Genomic DNA, 16,300 nt, shown 5'->3' on the forward strand with positions numbered 1-16,300 from the left:
TAACATATGACACGATTACTTTTGCAACATCGAGCAGACAGTATTCTAGTCCAGGAAACAAAAAAAAAAGATGAAACCTTCTAAGAAATGCTAAATCAAATGGCAGATTGTACATCATCCCGATATAAAAAGATTGAGCTAACCCTTGGAGCTGAGGAGGCGTACCTCTTTCTGTCTTGAACTCCTGCTTTGTATGTTGTTTCGTTTCTGTGTTCCTCCTCTCAGTTGACATGTTCTCAGCAAAGCATACCTACTCAACTCCAACTCAGATGCATGTGTTTCAGTAACTGCAGTCTCAGGACCTTTCTCTCTTCAGCCCTCAGCTGACAAATGCTGCAGTTCCAAATAGACTCGTTTTCTACATATAGTGCATTATCATCGTAGAATAATTTGGGTTGGAAGGGACCTTCAAAGCCCATCTAGTCCAGCTCCCCTGCAGTGAGCAGAGATGTCTTCAACTAGATCAGGTTGCTCAGAACCACATCCAGCATGGCCTTGACTGTCTCCAGGGGTGGTGCATCCACCACCTCTCTGGCAAGCCAGTGTTTTACCATCCTTATCACCCCAGAGAATGAAAATAGGACTTCCTGGAAAGAAGAAAGGCACACTGCGACTAACGTAAAGGTAAAAGCTGATGCTAAATAAATCAACAATATTGAAATATTCTGTTTTTTCCTAATGACATTGCTGCTATCAGCCCTTTAATTCCTTGAATGGTTGGCATAAGACTGTATGTATCCTACATAAGTGACTCAAGTGAGAATTTTGCTCTGCTGCCACCTAGTTTTTGTTTTAATGTCAGAGAGAACGGGGAAGGTAGGTAAAGAGAGGACAAGACAAAACAAAACAAAGCTTGTAATTATCTTTATTTCAAATGGTAGTGGCAAGTGAACTTACAGAGCTTTTTAGAGCGTTTTGAGGGAGCGTCAGAGGTAATCAGACATGGAAGAAGCACAAAGCCACTCAAAAAGATACAGTGCCTGCTTCATGCACTCCACAGGGTCCGTGCAAGTAAGTATGATTGTCACAACTGAAAAAAAACCTTGCCAATATAATTCTTCATGACCCAACATCATGATGTTGATGCCGCTTGCAAATGAACAATCACTGTGCAGGAAACTGTGGTGTATGTAGGAGGCAAATCCAAAGGGAAGAGTAACATTGCTGATGTGACTCACTCAAAAGCCATATGATTTTGGGGAGGTGTACACTGAAACCTGACTTGCTAGCCATCTGTGTTAGAAGACTCTGTGTAGGTGTATTGCTCCACTCTCTACTACATCTTGGGCAGTTGTGCAGATTGGCAGGTGCAAAAGAAAGGTTATTTATCTGCTGTCCTGTTACAGCAGAACAGGGTGCTCAAGAGCTTCCTCAGCCAGGGTTGTACAAGTCATGTTTGCCCTGGGAATAAAAAAACAGGCTTATCTGACAGCTTTGATACCACAGAAAATCACCTGTCTTTAGAGGCCTGCAGATGGTTTCTAAGGTCATTTTTTTTGCAGCAGCAGCAGCAGCAGAAGGAGGAGGAGGAATTCTAGCTGGTCAAGGCCTCATTTCCAGTCTTCTCATTTAAATAATAACAAAACACTTACTTAGGAAAGAACTGGGACCAGTCTTAAAAAAAGCACTAAAGAGGGCAGCCTGCATTACACATCCTAATCTGCCACCTTGCCTCCTTTGTCTTCCCAAAAGGACAAAACTCAGGCAATTCCTCCTCCAAAGAGTGGAAGATGACATTGAGAAGTGGTAGAAGTACTGTTAGAAGACCACAGATCAGACAGAAAGCCACACCACATGAACAACAATAAGCCCATGGGCAAAAAAGGATTCAAACACTTGGTGGAAGTCTTGCAAATTGTACTTGGAAATGCTTTGCAAGCTCAGCCTCTCTGCTTGTCCCCAGCTTCAATTTTTCAGGTGTGCCCCAAACAGCAGCCCGTGGGCTGAGCAGCCCTTCTCTGCTGTGCTCCTCCCAGACACTTCCTACATCCTCTGTTCCTCTGCAGAGAGTAGGAGCTCAGTTCCTGAGTAGTAGCTGACCTTGCACAACCAACCTAGCAGCCACTGTAAATCTTCCTGGCAAGGTTCCTCATTTGAGTTCATTTACTTTCTAGAGCAGTGCTGTCAGGGCCCTGCCTATCATATCCTTGAATAAGAAGTTTTATGTACTCTGCTTTAGCTCAAACACTAATTCCTCTGTCTGTCCTGGGCTGTCTGTCACAGCCTGTCTAGCAGGTTGCTGAGAAAGACAGGATTCCAAGAGCCTTGTCACTGATACAGAGAAATGCGGTTGGCTTTAAGTTGTGCAGGTGAACTGTAAAGAGTTCTGCAGAGAGCAAGGTACATGAAAACACGGCCAGGATGCAGAGCCTGCTGATCTCAATGCCTGTCTTAACGCCCTGTCCAGCCTGGCCTTGAACATTATCAGGGATGGGACAGCCACAGATTCTCTTGGCGACCTGTTCCAGTGTCTCAGCACCCTCACAGTGAAAGAACTTCTTCCTTATATCTAAACTGAACTTCCCCTGTTTTGAGTTTTAACCCATTAACCCTTGATGTCTCCACGCAGCCTTCTCTTCCCCAGGCTGAACAGCCCCAGTTTTCTCAGCCCGCTCTGCTGTCACACACGTGTGGTCTCCTACAGATTTCCACCAGGGAATTTCCTCCACTTCTGCTTCGTCAGAGGCTCAATCTGTCTGTCCTCATGACTGCCAGCCAGAACCTTCTGGAGGGACGTCCACGGTCATTCTTCACCACACCTCGCCCCCCCGTTTGGCTCAAGTGCCAGCCCTGGGCAGACGGGTTACTCAGGCAGCGTGGTGCTGCTCTCACCTATCCTGACCAGGGCGCGTCCCGTCTGTGCTTCCCGGGAAGCGCGGCCAGCCCGTCCCGGCAGGTGGCAGCATCGCTCCGCGGTTCCCTCGCCGGGCCGCCGCGGCCCCCGGAGAGCCCGGCTTCTGCCGTGCCGCCTCGGGTCCGGCTCTGAGCGCGATTCCTCCTGTGCCCGAGTTACTGAATATATTAAGACCAGTCACAGCACCAGCTGGAATAAAGGCGGGCTGCGGCTTTTTGCTGCAGGAATTTGGTTGGAAATGGAATTTGGAAGGGATTTAGCTGAGCCCATCCAAATATAGAGTGAGGTAAGCGATGGGAGCAGTGTGTGGATGTGTGTTCTGTCAAGTCCTTTTTCAGTGAGCCCGGGGGCCACACGCACATCTGCCTCAAACTCTGCTGCTTCGGGACTGCTGCTTTATCTATACCTGCATTCAAAGTTCACGTTAAACATTGGCTCCAGAAAACAATTTAATAACAAGGCAATTTATGACATGGAAAGCTTGCATTTATCAAAGTGTCTCGGCTGATACAGTTCTCAACCTTGTTCTGTAGTGCAGACTCAATAGTTAGATATCCTCACTGGCCTTGGGCACAGTGAGAAGGTGCTAGATACCTGTAAGTGTACTGACTGGTGTCTATGAATTAGCTGGGAGCCAAAGATGACAGAGGAGGAGATGTGTGGCCACACTGCCGGTGGGAATTGGGGCTGGAAGGCTGCTTCAGAGGAGCTTGGCTGGATCTGTAGCACTTGCTGCCATCTGAAAGGAAACAATGTCCTGCCTGGCTGCATTAAGGATGTAGATGGCATCCCTTCTCCTCCTGCCTCCACTTTTCTTCATTCCTCCACATTTACTTAGGCTTTCTGCAAAATAGAAGAAATCCCCTGCAACAGTGAGTTGACTCTTGGTGGGGTATTGCTAAGAAGGGGCTCATGACCCTTGGGACAGTGGCAGATCACTACATGCAGCTATCCCATATGTTTCTTCCATGAAACAAATAGCTTACAGTGCCTTGCATTCTCTGTGTTTGTGTTGTGCACAGGCTGAGCCTCCTCTTAGAAGCAACAATACAAAAGCTATGCCAGTGTAAGAACCATGGAGGAGACTTAGCCCTGTCCCTCCATCACAAGTACATGACCAAATGCCTCACTCCAGGCAGAGTTACATTGTGGAATATGTGTTGAATCACCATCCCTAGAGGTATTTGAAAGACGTGTACATGTGGCACTTGGGGACATGGTTTAGCGGTGGACTTGGTAGTGCTAGGTTAATGGTTGGACTCAACAGTCTTCAAGGTCTTTTCCAACCTAACCAATTCTGTTATTCTATGATTCTTGAATTGTTTCTTCAACAAGCAAGCTATTTCTCTCCGATATTTGATAATCTGTGTCTCTGTTGGCTGCTTGCCCACTTCCCTTGGCAAGTGCAGAGCTTTCATGTAAAGCTCAGAGTCTTATTCAATTATTTTGGTTTGTCCTCCCTCTGCCTTCCTTGGTTGGGAATTGCTGGTGAGCACAGTGCCTTCAAGCTGTAATTTCCTGTTGCATATTTTCTGAAACCATGTGAGGGATTGCTCTTGATGAGCTTTCCAGGAGCCTGCTACAACTGAACTTGTCTCATTATCAGCCAGAAATAGCCTTCAGCTTCTCGTCATCCTTTTACTCTCACAGCTCAGGATCGTTTTATTTTCCCTTCCCGGGATTTGAATGCTGATATGAGGTCATGGAGTCTCTGAAGGTAAGTGGCACAAGTCCATCTGGGCTAGCACAGAAAGAGGGCAGGAAGAGAGTGCTCTGAGTACTATGGATAATTCATAAAGGCATTACATGGTGCTTATATCCTAGATCAGGTCCTACCACGTGGTGGTCTAGGAGGCAGCAATGGCTGTTCATGAGTGTGTATCACCCTTGTGCTAATCTTCAGTAAAGAGGTGATCTGGTGGACAGAAATCACTGAGAAATTCCTAGGGTTGAAGGTGGCAAGTGGCCCAGAGAAGAGGGGAGGATCAGCAAGGCTGCAAAGGATCATTCTGTGTTCATCTGGCTTATGCAGTGGAGCAGGTTGAGGAGGTGACTCAGCTGTACTTGAACTGAGTTGAGGACTCTGACTTAGGGCCATGAGGAGCATTCAGCAATGTAGAGTTGATCTTTGCAGACCAATAGGTGTACCAATATGCCCTGTCTACCACACAGACAGCTGAAAGGCAATTCATGACCACGTTTGTAAAGTTGGGCAGCTATCCGAAGGCTGATGAAGAGATCCTTGTCCTGGCTTTATGTGGTGTAAATGGCCTGGAGTGGTCTACAGGGGCTTTGAAATTCTCTTTCTTACTGCTGAGAGATCCCCTCTCTGAAATGGCAATAGGCACTGTAGCACCGGCAGGATCTGCCTTCACTCTAGGTAAGAAGTATTGTCGTGAATTCCCACAAGCACCATGGTCTCCTGGATGTTCTGAGGGAGGCTGTGGTATTCAGAGCTTTGAAAGATCAGAGGCAGCTTGAAAGCTCATCATTCTTTTCTTTAGTCCCTGGGCTGCAAGCTTTGTGCTGTCTCAAGGCACAGCTTGAGATTGCTGTGCCTCTGCAAGCTAAAGGAGGGTCTGCTTACCCACATGTTACCTTTCAAGCAGCATCTCTGTCCATCTCCTCTTTCAAATCATAGGACTAATGAGCAGAACTGAATACTCGTGTTTATGTATAGCATCTCCCATGCATTTATCAAAGATGTGTCCAAAAGCTTTAGAAACTTATAAACTCCTATAAAATTGAACACAAGAAAACCTCAATGATGGTTTCCGCCGCACTGTAACTTGTGTTTCAGTGTGCCACTGTACTCGGGGAAATGTATTATAGGTGCTAGTAATTGTTTCTCTATACCCATCGCAATAGCTGAAGAGTTAAAATTGGTAATGATCTTTCCAGCAGCCCAGCTATTCTTCAGCTGCTCACTGAGGCCATTAATCAACACACCCAAGACTGCTTGAGCAACATTTGTTAGCAATTAACCTATGGTTATAGGAGTATTTTTTTCCCTATTACTTTTCTATTCTAGTCTGCACCTCAAATAAAAGATGTACCCGAACACCGCTTTTGCTAATTGAAAAGCCTAGAAAACAAAAGTTCTCAGACTTAGATGTACCAGCTTGATAGGAGAAAAGAGGGCATCCAGTATGCTGGAAATGTGTTACATTAAATCCTTTCCCAGACTACTGAACATTAGCTGTGCTCTTCCTTTTCACTTGCTTTTTCTAATGTTATAGAGACAATAAGACAGACATCTGAGGTGTTGCAGTTTGTCCATACATATTTTAAAAGACTTATTGGAAGACTCCATTGGGAAGAAAAGCAAATGTATGTGTGTTCTCCTGGACTTTACACTGCCCCACTTTTTCTCTGTTCTCATTCCTTAAACACTGAGTAGTTTTATCGCCTCAATTTTCACTAGCAAGACTGAATATTTCTAATGTTACTCCAGTGGTGGCAGTGAAGTTACAGCTGGGGTAATCTTCACCTCTAATGTTTTCTAGTGTCTACAAACTTTATTTGATTCATGAATGTTAGTGTGGGGTTTAATGGAGCTTATGTCACAGGGCCTCGAGCAACCTGGTCTAGTGGGGGGGTGTCCCTGCCCATGGCAAGGGAGTGGAACTGGATGATCTTTAAGGTCCTTTCTAACCCAAACCATTGTGTGATTCTTTGAAATGGAAGAAGCAGATTGCCTCCAGAATTACTGCAGGGGACTTTTCTGGCTTGTAGGACTTGGCAAGATGGGGAATTAAAAATGTCAAAAAGAATGAACATACACCATAAGCAGAGCTGGTGCAATATCCTATGTGTGTTGATATGACTGTATAGGACTGGTACCTCACATCCCAGCTTCTCCTCGCAGTTTGTGTGGAGATGCTCTAAAAGCCTTAATGTTGCCTAAAGCTAGAGGAGTGTCACATCCTGTAACTGTGATCAGAAGCAGCTTAGACACAGGAGCACATGCACCAACAGCCGGTTTGCGACGGCATACCCACTGCTATTAGCCTTAGTGAAAAGGCAGAAGCTGGAGCACTGAATGGAGACCTGTCTATGTGCAAAGGAGCTGTTTTCATGTGCATGTCCTTCTGCTGGCTGTATTTCAGGAGTACAAGAGGAAATAGTGCAGTCCTTTACTATAACCAGTAGTAACTTTAGATCCTAGAAGCAGAAGAAGGGCTTGTAAAATAAATCAGTTGCCTGCTATGCCTTACAGCTTGTTTGCATCACTAATTTGTACTTTTTTGATATTGAAGATAGGAATAAACTCATTACTAAAGTACCAACAGCAGAATCATTTTTGTTTCTTGTGACCCCAAAGTTCCATGTTTGCTGTCTATTTTCCTTCAGCCCCGCTCCCTGCAGGGAATGTCATCATACTGTGCCTCAGGATGCCAATTTTTGCAGCATTTGTCATTCAGCCATGCAATTCTCATAGGCAGGACTGTAAGGGAAGCCTAAATATAACGATCCTCTTGGCCCTCATTTATGTCAGAAACAATGTCAGTTTCTAGCCCATGTCATTGTGGGGGAAGGAGACTTCAACATGTGACACAAAAGCGAACAAAAGAAGATGTCTCCAAACACACTTAACATAACACTCTTGCTTTCTTTTGGAGTATGACTCATGAGTTTTAAGTGATCAGTAGAGCCTCCGCTTCATTAACCCTCCACTCAAAATAGTCCTGTTACCTCTGATAAGAGAGGAGGATGTCACTTTATTGAGCATGGTGTCTGTTATCTACACCAGAGTGGAAAAGCAGGAAAGAAGTGGGCAGGCTCCATGCATTGAAAAGGGACGGTTTAGGTCCCCTGTTGCATTTGCCAAGCTCATTTAATACCTCTAATTCTGGCGAGTGTGATCTTCACAAGCATTTGTAACATGGTTGGTGATTTTGGGCTGAGGGGCAGACCTTTCCAGGAGAGCGGTACAAGCCAAGTTACAGAAACAGAAGCTGACACCAGGTCTGAGTGTAATGCAACCTAATTAAAATTAAGAACAGTTGGGAACGTGCTTGGCTGTATTCTGCAGGCAATGAAAGGCTATTTCCCTAAAAATGCTATCTCCATGATTTGTCCCATTTATATTCTTGTCTTTCCATTTATTAGTCACCTAAACCTTATAAAACAGAGCTTCCCCCATCCTCATGAGGCAGGTATGTATACAAATGGCAGGTACTGATGAAATGTTTACTGAAAAGATTAGCTTGTCAATGAGGCAAAGGATGGATATTGATCCCCTTTCTGTGTTTGTCAACCTGTAACCTGTTTAAGAAATGGCCTACAGCAATGAAATCCAATCAAGCACTCTCTGCAGCTCCAGTTTTCTTGTAATATAGGGAGGGGATTCAATCACAGTAGAGGAAATGAACCACTTATCATATAAATGAGACTAAGGCAATTAACAGGTGACAGGTTCCAAGTGAGGATAGTTCTGGCTGCAATACAGGATTAAAAGATGGGTATTCTTCTGTGCACCTGAGCTTTTCTATGATCTTTCTATGCTGAGGGGTTGTTACACAGCTGAACTAACAGGGTTAACAGGACCAAGTGCAGTGTGTGCCTCCCCTAACTAAACCCCTGTTTGGTAACTGTGTTCGACATGTTCTCAAAGATGTGGCCAAAATAGTTTTCTGAGTAATTAATACCACTCACCAGTCCCTGAGGCCACAAGTTTTTGGTTTTATGAGAGGTGTGAGAGTGGAATTTTCATCTGATTCAACATCAGAACAAAACTGAGGTTTTTCTAATATCATCCTCATACCCCACTTCCTCCCAGTAATGTAAATATCAGGCCTAAGCTGTGCTCAAGACCAATGCTGCAGCTGCCAGACTGTAGAGAAAATCTTCATTCCTTGCACTGAAACAGTTTTTACTCACATGAATGAGTAAGAGGGCAGTTCGACTTACAGATGAGCTGAAGTAGACCCTCTCTTACCTCAAGCATAGTGGATACCCATGTACAACATCCAATTTTAAGGTTCACATCCCTACCCTGAAACAGAGAAAACAGCAGCTGGTATTGAAGGATTTGCCACCTGGGGCAAGTGATCAATCCCTTTGCTTTCTTAAGTCTGGGTTTCCTTCTCCAGAAACACAATCCTGGGCCCTGTTGGGAAAATATGAAATCAATTTTTCTGTTAAAGGCTTAGGTCTTGGTACTTGTCGTGGGTTGATCTTGGCTGGCCACCGGAAGCCCACCAAGGCACTCTGCCATCCCCGCTCCTCAGCAAGATGGGGAGAAAATAGGATGGAAAGCTAAGGATAAGCTAATAAGACGGTCATGGTAAGGACAGGGAGATCACTCACCAAATACTATCACTGCCAAAACAGCCTCGAGGAAATGAATTTAATTTACTCCCAATTAATATCAGAGAAGGACAATGAGAAATAAAAACAAAACTAAAACCACCTTCTCCCTGCCCACACCCAGCTCCTGGTGCCTTCTTATAGAAGCCACCCCTTCAGCCCCCCACTGCCAGAAACTTGCCACATAAATCCAACACAGTACTTCAGTGTTTTCCAGCTGTAAAAGTATGTCACTGCAAGCATCTGATCAGTGCTTAACCCAGAGAAGGAAGTTTTCTTTTTACTCTTGCATCTCCAGTGCATTTTCTTTTCCTTTTCTAAATATTATTTTTCCCAGTGGATGCCTTTGTTGCCTCAAATATGCAAAGAAATAGATTTCAATTGATAAGCAGCCTTCAGAGCAGAGATCAGTGTAAGCTTACACATGACAGTCAGTAATAAGAGAGAATTTAGTGAACTCATTGACTTGGGGTAGGCAAGGAGATACACAGCCCTCCATCTCTGCTCTTGGTGTGAGCTATTGCCACCAGTGAACCTGGCAGCCTGTCCTGTCTGACAGGGACCTGGCACGTGTCTCTAAGTTCAACACAACAGTCTGTACCCATAACCCCAAATCCCCTTTTGGGACAATGATTTGAGCACCCAAGAACCAAACAAGCATGGAGGCTTTTCTCTCCCTTTAGCTGAAGGTACAGAGAGACCACAGCTGATCTAGAAGTCTTTCTGAACATGTGGCTTGCATTCACCTCCCTGTGTGACCCTGCCTGGGAAGCAGGACAAGTTCTTGTGCTTAGTTTGCCACCAGCGCTGGGTTAGTTCACAGTTTTTAGCAATTCACCTTGCTCAGGTAAATTGTGTTGTAAATGTTAGGAGCTGTTGTAGGTGTACACGTACTGTGCTGCTTAGCTGCAGCCACCCTTCCAGTGATGGCTGTTGCCATGTTTACCACCTTCCAGGTCCAACCTTAACAATCTCTTTCCAGTGGAGTCAAGAGTCCTGGAATCTTTTCTCTTCTTTCCATGCTATTAAAAGCAAAATAATAGCAATTTAATATTAAAAAGAGTAAAATAAATGACTGGAACTGTTCCTCAGGAGTTTGAAACCTTTGTTTTGTGACTCAGACTGGCTCAGACAATAGGAATGGGATATGAATTGAAAGTAAATTTGAAAAGCTTGAAATAAAGAAAAGGGCTAAATGTTTCACATCCAAAAATGTTGAATTTTTCATAAGAAATCTAATGTGAAATAAAATGCTGAAATACAGCTGTGGCACGGTGGTTTATATTCCAGGAATCCCAAGTACAATAAATATGCACAAAAAATTAGTATAGACATTGAAATACTCAGGACAGAGTCAAACCCTTGAAGGGAGTTATGGCATTATCTTGCTATGTAGATACGTTGATGGTCCAGTGTTCCCAGTTGGAAGTGCCTGCCACTCATTTTGTAGGAGAGAAGAGAACTCTACACCTGGTTCCTTCTCTTCTCCCGATACCATGTCCTCTAGAGACCTCCTGTCTGCTTCGTTAATGATTAAGAGCTAACTACAGAAGGGCACGTATCAAGTATGGACATATTATATTGTGTCAGAATTGAGGAGGAAGCCTCAGCCTTGTGTCCCCTGTGCCTCTCTCCAGTATTAATCTTCTCAGTACATGAAATATTTTCACCAATACATAACCTCACTTATTACTTCCTGCCATTAAGTGCAGCAAATACTCAGACACTCTTCTGGAACATTTCCAAATGAAATCTCAGAGTCATTACATTAACCTTTTCCATTATAGAGCAGAAGGAAATTAGCTATTGGCACACATAGAAATACACAGAAAACGGTACGATATTTTGCATAATTGTATTTTCATACTTTTTGACAATGCAAAGAGTTAAAGAAAAATGTTAAAAAACCTGCATGCTTCATTAAAAACTCTCAATTTCTCTATTTTCAGCAAAATAAGCCATCAGTGTTAGATTCTATAATTGACACCATTGCTTAGGGAACAAACCTATGAATCTTATTAGAGACAAATTCATTACTTTAAGTCCACCCTTAGGATGCAGAGCTCATAAAAGAAACCTCTGGAGGGTTCAGCTTAGGGGATGAGATGATTTCAGGCTGCAAATCTACAGATTTGCTGTAATTAACCTGAACTAATTATTGTCAGGCGATGGGTCAGACATCCTGGATAAAAGACCCTGACTGGTTCTGTGGTCTACTGGGTTTTCAGTAAGACAGCTGCTTGTTAAACAAAGAAAAAGTACTGAAAGCACAGCCCTCTGTATTCTTAAAGTAAGATAAATCTTTCCACTGGGAGAGAATAGCAGAGTCTATTTAAAATGCACAATCAAACGGCCCAACTGAAATATAGTAATGGTTAAGACTTTTGCTAGCTAGCTCACAGCAGGTAACAATCAGTAGCAATGGTCAAAAACAACTCCTAGGCAGGCTAAGCTGGTCTCTGTATGAAGTGACTGTTTGCCTGCTTTTGCACATATCGTGAGAAGGGATCTATTTGAACACTTTTTATGCGCTGCAAACACACTGTTACAGTCCTGCAATGGATGCTGCCCTGTCACTCTGCTTCCACTGCTACTATTTTAACTTGCATGATTTAATTTTGCTACCAAATATACAAACCTCTGCTAGATTCACTCACTCAAGCCTGCATACAAGCACAGAGATGTGCATAGGGGTCCCTCTGTGTGACCTGGAGGATAAGGGGCTCTGGCTGCATTCCTGGGGCAGGCAGGGACTGGTTGTCATGAAGTGGTTTGCTGGGTAGGTGTATTTGAGCTTCTAAGGATTGATGTTTAATACGAGATAATCTTTTGCTTCTGATGACTTCTTATTTAACCGTCTGACCCTGGAAATATAAAGAACAGCTTACAATGCATTGTTTCCATTTCCCAATTGGGGCATCCTTCTAACAACATTGCATCTTCAAAGTGTTGAGAGAGCAGGAGGAGCAAAGCCAGCTAAAAAGTGCCTTTTCCCCATCCTTCTGTCCAGGTGCTCTGCTGACCTAGCTGTACTTTGGCCCTATTGAAGCACGGGCCTTTTGGTCTTGATATAGACAACACTTTTGATGTTTACAAGCTTGTCTCTGTTGACTGTTCCCATTTACAAATAAAAGCTGTAAACCCATAGCCTTTGCTCTGTTCTGGCCTCAGGTCCTTTTCCACTTGCACTTCACTCATGCTATCTTAGTACTTCTGTCGCATACTCCTACAACAGAGGGAAAGTCTCCACAACCCTCACTTCACTGTGACTCACTGGCTCATTAACCCTCATTAGCTGTCACTGGTATTTCAGAAGTGGTTTGGTCAGGAAACCATAGGCGGAAGCAGAACCAAACTACTCTGTCAGCCCAGATGGAATGGCAACATGGGACGGAGGAGGCAAACTCCTTTTACACGGCTACATTTAACTAGCAAAACAGGGACAAGAAAAAGAGATTCAGATGACACTAAAGGGATGCTACTCCCTTTGTCCTTCTGTCCTGCAGAAGCACGCTACCTGTCACCCCTGCCCACCTTGGGCTACAACAGGCTCTCCTAAAGAGACTCTGCAGGGTCACCAGTCCTGCAGTGTGGTAGAGGTGAGAGCAGGTAAATTTTGCAATTCTGCTATATGGGAGAAAAGCAAGCAAGCATTTCCTTGTGCGTTTGGATCAGTAGAGGGCCCTCTGAGAACTGGTCTCTCCCTGATAAGTGCAGCTTAGGGCAAGACTATTGCAGGCTTGCTCTGTGGCTCTTTATGACAGATATGACAATAAAAACTAGTTACCAGTGAATGAAGACCTTAACAGGAGCAGGAAAAGCTGCAGTTGTCATGCATCACCACTGTATGCCACTGCAGACTAATTACTCTGATGTATCCCAGAGGTGAGACATTGCTATAGCAGACCCCCAGAAACATTTAGTTAATATTAAATTATAATCCTATTACCTTTAGAGGTTCTCAGTGCTATTAATCTCACAGTTTCTAAATCATCAGTTTAAAACCTGAAAACCACAATGCCATGAACACCTTTGTGTGTACATCATTTTTAAGCACAGAAGCCAACAGGAGCCAAATAATAATAATAAATTTGTATTTTCAGTATCTTTCTTTTTAAGAATATTCCACGTGTAATTTAAAACTCATCAGAAAAACATCAGTCACAGAACAGATTATTTTCATATCTATTGATGTGAAAGATAATCATGAATAATCAGATATGAATTATCTGACACGCTGTCTTTTATAAGTAAGTCCTCTATTGGGCTAGTATGAAATTGCTGTCCGATGTATATCCTTGCATCAAAAGGAATAACTAAAATGCACTACAGAAGAATTCTTGGGTTTATATCTTGAAATAGATTCTAGAGTTAATTTATATCTTAATAAAATACTTTTTGGAAACTCACTAGTGGTGTTGCAAAAAATCTTACTGCCAGGACCAAGTAAAAACTAACTTCATGCTGACAGAACATGAAGAACTCTTTAAACATTTGTGTGTAAATGCTTCAGTAAGCTTGTAAGTGCTGCTTACATGCTTTTTGAATTATAACCTGAGTTAGGTCTCCATTTCGATTGCTTTCTCCTACAGGGTTGGAGTCTGGAAGAATACTTTGATTTTTGGTTTCTTCAATTTTCTGATATTCTCATTTGTTGTTTCTATGTCTGGTTATTAACAGATTTAAGCAACTGCTCATTTCTTTTTCATCATACTTCTGCTCTTCTGTTTTCTTCAGTTTTTAGTCTGACTGCAGTTTAAACTATCATTTGCTCTAGATAAATCCTTATAAGATGGGTGGGAGAGGGAGGATGTCCAGGGCATAGACTCCCAATAAATAAATATAGAAATTATTACTTTGTCGAAATAATATATTCCTAGAATTTTTAGCTTCTCTTCTAGAAATTGTAGGGAATGTCTCCTCCATCTCAAGGGTCAAAGCCAGGTAACCTGGAATTGTAGTGTCTCCAAGAGCTGGAATATTTAAATTCAAAACTTCACACCAAATTAATCTTGCATAGGCTGCATCATCACCTCTCCCAGGGGAATTACAGACCGTCTTGGATCGCATCCTTTCCATTCTCCAGTCAGTGAGGAGAATGGGTGGTGCAACCCATGGGCCATATTTCCTTTTATTGCCGAGGTGCCTGCTCATCTTTGAGAAGTGGTAATACTAAGATAAAAAGAGGTCAACCCAGAGCCATCTTTCCTCTTCCTCTGCAAAGGAGCTGTGTGACATTAAATTGCCTATTTACAAAAGAGATTAATACATAAAGCTGTATTAAAGAGGTGAAATGGCTGGAAAAAATAAAATAAGAATACGGAATCTCCCTTGAAATTTTATTCATAGAAGGCTGAGAGCTGAACTTTGCCACTGAAGCAACATCTATGAATTGTTTCAGTGCTGGAGACCGTTCTAGCTGATATTAAACTACTGATATTAAGCTACTACTGATAAAGCTTGATGATGCTACTTCTGCATTAATGCAATAGCAGTCGCATGGAGATGGTACAAATTGATGCATTTTTTCTAAGAACTCTTCCTTGTCCTCTGGGGTTTCTATAGGCAATGTGGCACCTGACTGCTACCAGCAAACTGAATCCAATCCAAAGGTTTAGCTCTCTATGTAACTTCAATCACCTCCTGAGCTACATCTAATAATAGTAACTACTTGTATGTTTGATATTGTATTTTACACTTCTGCAACAATTCCTGTTTCTGACTGCAGTGTAATAGTTGAGCTCTGTAAGGGGTTATTCCAATCCCACAAGTGAATGAATTCTGAATCCCTTCCATAAGAGTTACCCTCTTAAAATAATTATTGGGAAAAAAAATGAAAGACTAATCATTAGTCCAATAACAGCTCTGGAGAAAGGAAACCTAAATTAAGTCATATTGGATCTCTGGAACATTAGATTAGGCAAATTAAGCATTTTACTTCTCTTTATAATCCTAAACCTATAGTAGGACTAAGACAGTGAAGTGCTGCGTGTGAGAGGGAAATAACTATCGGTTGTGAAATATCTTTAGACTGTTTAGTAACATTACCATTCACAGCCACGGAATACATTGTATTTTATTGTAAGCTTCATTCCTTAGAGAAGTATAAATCTTGGAAGTGTGTCAATACTTGGCAATGTAAATAGTCTCTGGAGGCATAAAATGTATAAGACCATCTATCAAGTATAAGAAGTTGATAGCAATTAAAATCAGAACTGTTTATGTATAAACATAAATTGCGGAGGTAGCTTAAAACTGCCCAGTAAAAATCTTGGCTAGGTGGAAATTCCAATTGCAAAAGACTGCAAAAAGCAGCATCTGAATTTTAAGAACTGGTTTTGTAGCGTACACTTTTTTTCCTTAGGAACAGTATTTTCTATAAAATTTTATGTCATTAACAGAAATATATTTATTTATTCATTTATTTTCACATTCAGGCATTCTTAACCCTCCTTCTCTCCCCCTCAAAAAACCAAAACCCAGCAAACAATGGATAAAACCAAGAGAAGTTGGATAAAAAGTGTTTGCGTTAGATGAGCGCTAAACCAGATTACATTTCAATGCTCAATTTTCCCCCAAAGTGATATAGAGAAGGATGAGGACTATTTGAAGTTAATTACTGTAACCATTAATGATGAATATTTTTATAAGGGAATGTTTTTACAACCTTTTGTATTATTATGCATTTAAATGCAGTTATTAATTATGTCTCTTTAATGCACATATCCACGGGACCTGATGAGATGCATCCACAGGTCCTGGGAAAATTGGTCAATGAAGTGGCCAAGCCACTATCCATCATATTTGAGAAGTTGTGGACATCCAGTGAAGTTCCCACTGACCGGAAAAGGGAAAACATAGCCCCCATTTTTAAAAAGGAGAGAAAAAAGAAGACCTGGGAAACCACAGGCCAGTAGGTGTCACCTTAGTGCCTGTCAAGATCACGGACCAGAGCCTCCTGGAAACTATGCTAAAGCACATGATAAATAAGGAGGGGATTGGTGACAGCCAAAATAATTTCACTAAGGGCAAATTGTGCCTGCCGAATTTGGTGACCTTCTACAATGGATTTACATTGTTAATAGATAGGACAGACTGGCATCTATCTGGACTCATGCAAAGCATTTGACACTG

At 42.5% G+C, this 16,300-nt stretch overlaps 1 long non-coding RNA gene across 1 annotated transcript in view; it reads left to right on the forward strand.

The window, feature by feature from the left end:
• Nucleotides 1–16,300, forward strand: part of LOC133267055 (uncharacterized) — a 497,367-nt gene that overhangs the window by 124,629 nt on the left and 356,438 nt on the right. The gene's annotated exons all lie outside the window — the stretch shown is intronic.

This window comes from Pezoporus flaviventris, unplaced genomic scaffold, assembly GCF_033815535.1.
Source record: "Pezoporus flaviventris isolate CSIRO_AGI_PZ_B2104156 unplaced genomic scaffold, CSIRO_AGI_Pfla_v1 ptg000007l, whole genome shotgun sequence".
Classification (NCBI taxonomy): domain Eukaryota; kingdom Metazoa; phylum Chordata; class Aves; order Psittaciformes; family Psittacidae; genus Pezoporus; species Pezoporus flaviventris.